Below are 9,020 nucleotides of genomic sequence, written 5' to 3' on the forward strand. Positions count from 1 at the left end.
ATGAGATACAAGACAGGAGGGAGTATGGAGTGTGAACTTTATGTATGTATTAACAAAGTTAGATCTAAGCTGAACTCCTTAAAGGCTTCAGAGAAAGCCGAAATACAAGGTTAAAGACAAGGATTTCTTTTGGCTGCTGAGTGGGGTGGACCTGCTTTATGATATTGACATCTCCCAAGGGTAGAGAGATTCCATTTAAGCAGTTCTGGCTGGTTATTTTTCTTTTGCAAATTCTGAAGTCTGTTGTGGTATTGCAAATGTTTCAGTAGGAATTCACCCCATCTAAAGGCAATTGGTTAAGAGGCAGCCACTTTCTGCTAATTGATTGATTGACTGAGAGAGAGTGATCAGACACATGGTGGGAGAGTCTTTTCACTGATGGCTGATCACCTAGTTTAAGATGTGACAGTACATTTTCTGTAATACCTTTCTCTTGCCACTGACAGGAGCCTGTTTGACACACTTGGACTGAGTCTTTGAGGCAGACAATGAACCCCCCTGCCCTTTGGCTCAGGCTGCATGTGATTCAGCATGTCCAGCAGTAGCCAAGACCTGCCTTTGCCTTCTCCTTGCTACGACTTGCACCTGCTAGAGAAAGCTGGCTGGGAGAAGATGAAGCTTAGATGAAGAGCTGAGGGAAGAGCCAGCCCAGATTTCATCAGAATTCAATGGTTTGGTGTTCATGCACTGGCTGGATAACTGAAAGCTTTCCTCTGATACTTTCATCCCTCCTTGCATTCTGGGGCTTTGAAATGATTTTCAGAATGGAAATTCATACCCTGTTGGAGCTGATCAATGGCCCCAAGGGCTGATGCAGATGAAAGGTTGCTCTGGATACAGTCCCAGGGAAGCCCCAGGACCACAGCTGTAAGAGTAGATACAACCACAAAACCTGTCTGGACTTTATGTCTAGCAGCAGGTGACATCTGGTAAAATAAGCTGGTACTGGAGGTAAACAAAATAACATACTGATTATCAATAGAGGCACTCAAGTGACACCACTTAGAATCCTGAATAAGAAAAGCTACAGCTTAGAAATGTTGTGAGACCAATTCTTAGCTATAAAACACCCATACTATGGGGACAGATAATTTCTGATCCTTTATGTGTATTCCCTGAGGCCAGCATTCCAAATTAAACTGTTTACAGTCTGTAGACTTGAATGATTTGAAAGGATAGGTAGAGTGACTATCTTCTTCAATATTTTTAATAGCTTTTCTATTAAAAGATAAGCAGAGAGGTCTGTGAGAAAGAATACAAAAATGGAAATACAAAAATGGAAAAATCATACAGTCCTGGAGTTTAGACCTCATTCTTCCACTGAGAATTTTTTTACCTTTGGTTTTGGGCAAACCACTTCTATTGCACCTCTTCCTATCCCTAATTATAAACTCTAAAACTCACAAAATACACAAAAAAAGTGATTTCCTTATTTTCTTTTTTAAACATCAGTTACTAACTGTATAGTACATTGAACTTAAAATATTTACTTTTATCCTGTCACAAATAGAAGTCTTAATAATGATTTGCTGAAATGGTTACTTTACAGCTGTTATAGAAGTTAGTTTTATTAGCTGACCTTATCTCTCTGCATTTAGCTTTTGTGCATTCTCTTGTAATACCTTAGGTTCACTGGGTTAAATTTAAATTAGTTCATTTCTGTTTCTGAAAGCAGTTATTCAAAAGCTAGATTGAGTTTACTGAATAAATATGCTTCATATACAACTGGCAAGACTTGACTTTTGAGTTCTGGGTTTTAAGTTTTTCCTCTTATGCAGAACTGCAGTCCTCACAAGAATCCATCAAATACAGATTTTTGGGTGTGTTTTGCCAGACAATGCACTTTAAAAGGGGCTTATTCTTAAATCTGCTCTTCAGACTGTGAACAGCTTAATGGATTGTTGACAAAGAATGTAGAGCTCAAGCAGGATGTGATAATACTGGGTGTTTTCTCACTCTTATACAGTTTATACAACTTTTATTTTCATTTCATGCCTGGCTGTCACTTAGAAGAATGCAGCAACAATGATCTTGGTACTAAAGACTAGAATTAAAAGATAAAAAACAGAAAGAAGTTGTAGAATCAGAACATATATCAGGGATAACAATAGGCTTCTTGTGGCCAAAGAAGGTCAGATGTCTGTGACCAATTGCGGTATGAAGGAAGTTCAGGTAATGGCTCCAACTCCTTTCACTCCCCTGCAAAGAGACTTTTTTGTGTCTATAGGGAAGGATCAACTTTGGATTAATGACTGAAGTTACCAGGCTTGAAAGTTACCCCATGAAGTTTCAGCAGATGTTATTTACAGCGGAACAATTAAAGGTCTGGGCTAAACAGAGAGGTAGACTCACCTCTTGATTAACTCTGCCAGAATTGTCTTCTGGCTTGTGTTTCCCCTTTGGTTTTGTGTCACTGTTGCTTCAGTGGGTCACTTTCTAGGAAAATTCCTAATCCAGTAGAGCCATCATTAATCAGGAAAGGTTTATTTTGTGGATGGCTCATTCTGCATGTACACCTGGATATTGCATGTCACCACCAGCTTCCTGTTCCCCTCCAAAGAGCCCTTGTAGGGATATGGTGGCTGAAATGCAAAGCTATCTATCCACTCCTAAATTAATGCAGACTGTACCCTCAGATGATGCCCAAATGAAAGAACTGTAAATTATCTGCAGAGGTGTCTCATAATTATATCCTATTTCTCTGAAAAAGATAGAAAACAAGAAATTTGTTCTCAATGACTTTATAATCTTTCCAGTCTTTTCTCCATGCATTTTCCAGATTTGTTCATACTAAATCATAATTACCTGAAATTGCCACAAGAGACACTCTAATACCACTAGAAAAATCATCATCTTCCCAAGCAAGAGAAATGTAAAGTACTGCAGCAGTTGTAGAGAAATAGTTTCTCTTTGCTTGCTAATTCAATTTTGGGTAAAGATGGGGGAGCATTCTGAGGAATTGATTATTTTTAGGCTTTAAAGTCAGGTGAATTTATAAATATCTATATAAATTGTGGTCATTTTGTATTTATTTACCTCAGGTAACAAATACACGAGAACGTATCCTGTACTCATTGTCTGCATTTTCTGTTTCTTTGGAATGCCAAGCTGACAGCTTACAGCCTATGCAATCAAACCAGTGCCTGTCAAACAGGGAGCTGCACTTTCTATATACTACCTCTGGCATGCAACAAAAGTCATCCAGTCACACAAAGAATCAGAGATGTTTTTGTCAAAATATTTTTTGTGACACTGGGAATTAATGTAATAACAAAAGTTATCAGTCACAGAAAGCTGCAAATCCACAGCTGGAGTAAGAGGTTTTTTAAGAGAAGGAAATTGGCTCATTACTAAAAATGGAGCTTCTTGGTTCTGGCCTCTCACGCTTTATATTTTAGTTCAAATGTATTTGCATTTCCAAACATCAGTTTTACTAAAAACTGAATTAAGAAGACACTGCAAGGAGCAGGTTTGCAGCCAGTCCAGTTAGAGAAGTGAAAATGAAATGAAATTGCCTGTGAAAATGAAATTAAATCCTGAGTCTGTACTAAAATTAGTACTACAGTTTTGCTGTATCCAAAGTAGTCTTGAGTTGACATCCAGGCTCACATTCGCAACTGCTGACAGCCGTGAGCAAAGCCTAAATTCATCATGCCTGAGGGTCACTTTGGTGGATGGGGGTCCTCTAGAGACACCACATCAACATCAGGTGCAGGGCTGGCTGCATTGCACAGCTTGTATTTAGGACTCCTTGTTAACATGATTGCTCTGATTTCTGCGTTTGTCCATCAGGTTCGATTGCAGCTGGTGGGATGTTGACCATTTTAACACCAGCCAGCACTGAGAGATGCTGAGAATTCCAGCCCACACATGAGGGTTTATAAAGTATATTTGCAGCCATAAAATGTGCTGTGTAAACACCAAGTTTTTTCTGTTATCACTTTTCTCACTAAGGTTCAACTAAACCATAGTCCCCAACACAAGATGGATGTGAACTTGTTGGAGCAAGTCTGGAGGAAGACCTTGAAGGTGATCAGAGGTCTGGAGCACCTTTCCTTTGAAAAAAAGGCTGAGAGCATTGGCGTTGTTCAGCCTGGAGAAGAGAAGACTCTGCAAAGCAGAGGTTAATAGTGCTGCCAACAAGCAGCTCTGTCTAGATCTGTCACTTGTAAATATGGGAAGATTTCACACAATGGGGAAATAAATTACAAGCAGCTGTTTGTTTGGGTTTTGGGTTTATTAAATTCTGCTAGCAGATCTGAGAGAAATTACATTTTCAGTCTTGGATCTTTAGGTTATTGCAAAGAGGCCTGAGGAAAGAGTGGAAAGAGGCATCTATAAATTACCTGGTTTCATGGTAGTGTCCTTGCAGCCTGGAAGCAAGACGAAGATAAGGGAAGAAGGAATTCCAACCTGGCACATGATTTAGAAGACAGATCAACATGTTGGCTTCATGTCAGCAGAAAATGGTGCAAGAAAAATGAAAAATCTATTCTTTGCTGGTTACTTCCTCATTTACTAACATTGTCTTAGGCAGTGGGAAGCTCTGACCAGGAAAAGCCCTTCAGTGATGGTTACTTGTATCTATCTATACACATACACATAAAGCATTTTTTCTCTCCTCCATAAAGATGTTCTGAAGCAACTTGTAGTGAAAGAAAACATGCCCAGAATTTCCAGCTAATATTTATCCTTACTTCTACGCCTCAGATGGAGTTAGAGGATTGAGATGCAATAGTTCATGCATCTATTCAAACATCGATGGAATACATAAAGGTCATGAAATCTCATAGTTTGGAGACTTCTGGTATGCAACCTATGTTGTTAGAAAGCTTCGTAATGTAAATGAGGCAAGTGCTCCTGACTATATTTCTCTGTATTTCCTGATATTTATCAAATGCTGCCAAATTTCCTGGGGTTTTTTTTTCCTTCATCTGGGTGCAAGGCTCCTGGAGACCTCCAGGAGCAGATGTGGTATTTGTGATTTTGCTCTAACAATCTGGCTGTTTTGAAAATATTCACAGTAAAGCCAGTTACAACACCAGATGTGAAAGTAGTAAAGCAGCATCTTGTGTTTACATTTTAATTTCTCCAGCTAGGAAGGCTGGAGTGTTTATGCACTGGAAACTCATAATACAGGCTGCCTGCTCTAATATTCTATTACTTTTATATGGTGCCACTCACCTCACAGTGCTCTGCAAGCCTTCTGTGCAGAGGACCCACCCACTACAAAACTGGGGCTCCCACAGGTCTGTGATAGAGCAGCTGGATATTAATTCTTAATAGTAATAACCCTAGTGTAGGAGTAAAGGGTAAATGAGAGCTGCATCTAACAGCAGCTGCTGAGAGGGCCTAAAGTTGGCAGGTCTAGGTGCCTGTGTGCATGTGTGAATTTTACAGCTTTTGAACATCTGTAAGACTCCCTGACTTTATAGTGCTGTTTAGAATTAGGTCCCAGGATTCTAAATTCAAAGCACATGGAGTGGAAATCCCAGCTCATCTTTTGCCATGGAAGAGGTATTTTTCTTTTTTGCATGTTCGAGGGAGCCAAGTAATACCAAAGCAAGAAAAAAAAAAAATCTGACATTGTGGCAGCCCATTAAACTCAGTGCAGGCAGTAGTCAGGTAAAGAATCTGACTCTGAAATTCATGCCAGGTTTGAAGTAAGGCAGAGATACTGCTCTCTGTCTCAGAGGGAAGGGATGACATGGAATAGAGCTCAAATCTCTGCATTTCCTAACAGTGGTTTTAGGGTACTACTCAATGTTTCCAGCACACACAAAACTAGCACGTAAAAACAGAAAACTCAAGCTGCTGTTAATGGGATGCAGTGAAGGCAGAGCTGTATGCTGATGGACACAGGATCCAGGAAACAAGGTTATATGCCCTCACAGAGGTCTCCACAAGTCACCACATTTGTCCGTTTATGTTTGTGCAATTAGATGGGAGAGGGTTCAGCTTTGGGGGTTTATAATCAGCATGTGGCTAGTAAAGACAACAACAGTGCAGACAAGGATACAGAAGAGCTATTTATTGCTAAACCCCTTCTGTTAGCTGAAATAAAGGCCTGGCCATGACAGCTCCTGCTATGAAGCCCAGAAGTACCACTAGGCTGGAAGAGGAGTGCAGCCTTCAGCACAGGAAGGACCTATGGGAAGGAATAGAAACTGCAAAGGCAGTGTCCCTGCAATGCCAATTTCTGAAATGCTGAGCAGGCCACCAACACCCTCGTTTCATCCTGCTCTTCTCCACCTCAGTCTTGAGAACAAATTTTCCTTTTTTGTCAAGATATTTAATGACAAGGAGGGGTAAATTGAAAAACTTGCCTTCTGATTAAATCAATGAATTCTCACTGTGGCTGTTACAATAAATGTTCAAGGAGCCATAGAGCACTACGTCATTGAAAATAGGCTGAGTTTACATGGAATTGATTTGAGCCTGGTATTTTATGAGTCCCATGTGGACTTGATGTGGCCAAATTGGCCCTCTCTGAGGACACTTTATCAGGCAGTTATATCTGTTGCCTAATTAACGTGACTCAGCACTAAAAGACTGTATAGAGGATTTAATGTGAAGGCTGCAGTGGCAAAGGAACACTTTGCAGTGTACTGCTACTTGAGACAGAGGCAGTGGTGGTTTTAAGAAAACCGCTCAGGGGAAAAAAAGAAAAAAGATCCTATCCTGTTTTTCCCGACATCATATCTATGTTTGGAAACTTCCTCCCTAAATCTTTAATGAAGGCAGAATGGGGTTTGAAAAACAGCTGGAGGACATTGATCTACACATTCCAATTTGTTTATGTATAAAACATGCATAAAGGATTAAATGCTGCTTAACAGTTTGTCTGCTTTCAGCTGCTTTCATGCCTCTGCTTTGCTATAGCACCAATCCATGTCAGAAGATACCCTGGGGGGGTTTTAAATAATAAATAGGTTTCTTAGGAGGATGTCTTTTTTTTAATCTAATATTAATTGGCACACAAAATGGTAATTATACCTGCTCTGGAAATACACTGTGCCACTCTTTCTTCCCTGGTCGATGGCATTTGCCCTGTCTCACAGTAGCTATAGGACCATGGGAGACCTGGACTGAGGCTGGAGAGTGACATCAGACTAAATTAAGGGCTCATGCATTTATGTATCAGTATAAAGTGATGGGAATGCATTTATAAGGAATGAATGATTTATCAGGAAGTGATTTTGATGCCTTTCTGTTGTATGTGACTAATATGGTGAACAAGTCAGTTCATTGATTCAAGTTCAGGATCCTGGTTCATCTCTCATTATGAAGGGGCTGTTTGAAAATCCAGACTTTTGAGCACTTCTGGTTGGGTTTTTTTCAGTCTATAGAGGTTGGCTCACCTCTATCAGTCTGAATGATTTGTTAAGCAAGAAATATGACTGGCTGTGCTTAACAGTTAAACGCTGCAAATGATCTCTTAAAAATAATACATTGCATTTCCTACTCATCTAATCCTATTTTACACCGAGGTGCACAAAATAGACTGGAGAGGCTGGTAATTTTAAAAGATAGGCAGCTGTCCATGGTGCTGGAGGTCGCAGGCACAATCTGTGCATAAAGAACCAAATAAGTTACCTGTCAATCTGCTCAGCAGGGGCAAAATTCTACTTTGTGATGGCTTAAAATCCAAATTTCCAGCTGTTCTTCAGATACAGCACTGATAACTGACAGCTCTGTGGCATGGCATGGGAATAAGTTTGTAGATAAGATCAAAACAGTTCTAGCAGAGATGTGAGCTTCAGTCTTGTGTCAGATATGTGAAATTTGTTATCTCCCAGCAATATATCTGTCTCCAGCATTCTTGGTTCACAAAGTGAGCCATGCCAAGTTACACAATTGCATCCTATAACATAGAAAAGCACCATATGGACACATTCTTTATCCTTATTCCAACTGTCACCATGACTCCGGGGTCTTTTATGATCCAGTCTCAGGCACTGAGATCAGCAGAGTTAAAACTGAGCAATCTAATATTTCTAAAGGGGATTCTGCTGTTCTGGCAGCACAAGTAGACCAGGATCTCATCATAATGATACATCATTACTAATACCAGCACAGTCATAGAGAAACTTCCAAGGAATCAGGAACTCTTTAAAAATCCATTTGTTTAACATTCTGTGTTATCTTTCTATTGAGGAGCGACAAATTCTCCTGTAGTTTATAGTACTGCTAGAAAAAACCACAGGATACTTTAAGAAAAAGAAACCAGGTCTTCTGGGAGGTATTCCCCCAGGTATAAACGTAAGAGTGGAAAACTGGTGAAAACTGCAGACTGCAAGAAAGAATTGCTAATGAAATCCTCAGAAAATCCCAGCACAGACCAGATTTCGCTCAACTCAAGGCAGAACTAACTTAACTGCTCAGATGTGCTGTCAAGCATTCAAGTTACCCACACAATGGAAACAAATACTTACCATTGATCAAGCGACTGTGGCTTACAGTACAAATCTTGTCTCATCAAGTCTTTTTCTTACTTCCAGTTGAATGTTATTCCTGTCTGGTTAAAGCCAAAAGTGTCTTTATTTTAATTAGTTAGCAGAAGAAACGCACACCCATCCTGTTAAACACCCTGACCAAACATAGATTTAAAGTACATAAACAAAGAAAATCTTAAACTCCGGGGGACAAGAATTCACTTGGTAAATACAAATTAGTATATTAACTTTTCTAGAATTAACAGGGCATACTCAAGAACTATGTTGGTTCAACCTATGCATCTTGCAAAATCTTATGGTGCCTTTCTCCTTCCTCTAACAAATTAGTCACAGAGAAATGAAATTATTTATCCCATGTCAGCAGAAAGTTTGCAGAGGAATTCTGAGCTCAGGTCTTCCCACACCCACAGTCCATCACTAAGTTACATAAAGGCTTTGCCTATCCAGAAAATAGCTCACAGTATTACATCTGGGTCAGAAAAGCACATGAGTGTTTTGGTTTTCCTTTGCTACAAAATGATTAATTGGAAACCAGTGCTAGCTCCCTTCCCATGGAAAGGAGAT

The sequence above is a fragment of the Melospiza georgiana genome, chromosome 7, assembly GCF_028018845.1.
Source record: "Melospiza georgiana isolate bMelGeo1 chromosome 7, bMelGeo1.pri, whole genome shotgun sequence".
In the NCBI taxonomy this organism is placed as follows: Eukaryota; Metazoa; Chordata; class Aves; order Passeriformes; family Passerellidae; genus Melospiza; species Melospiza georgiana.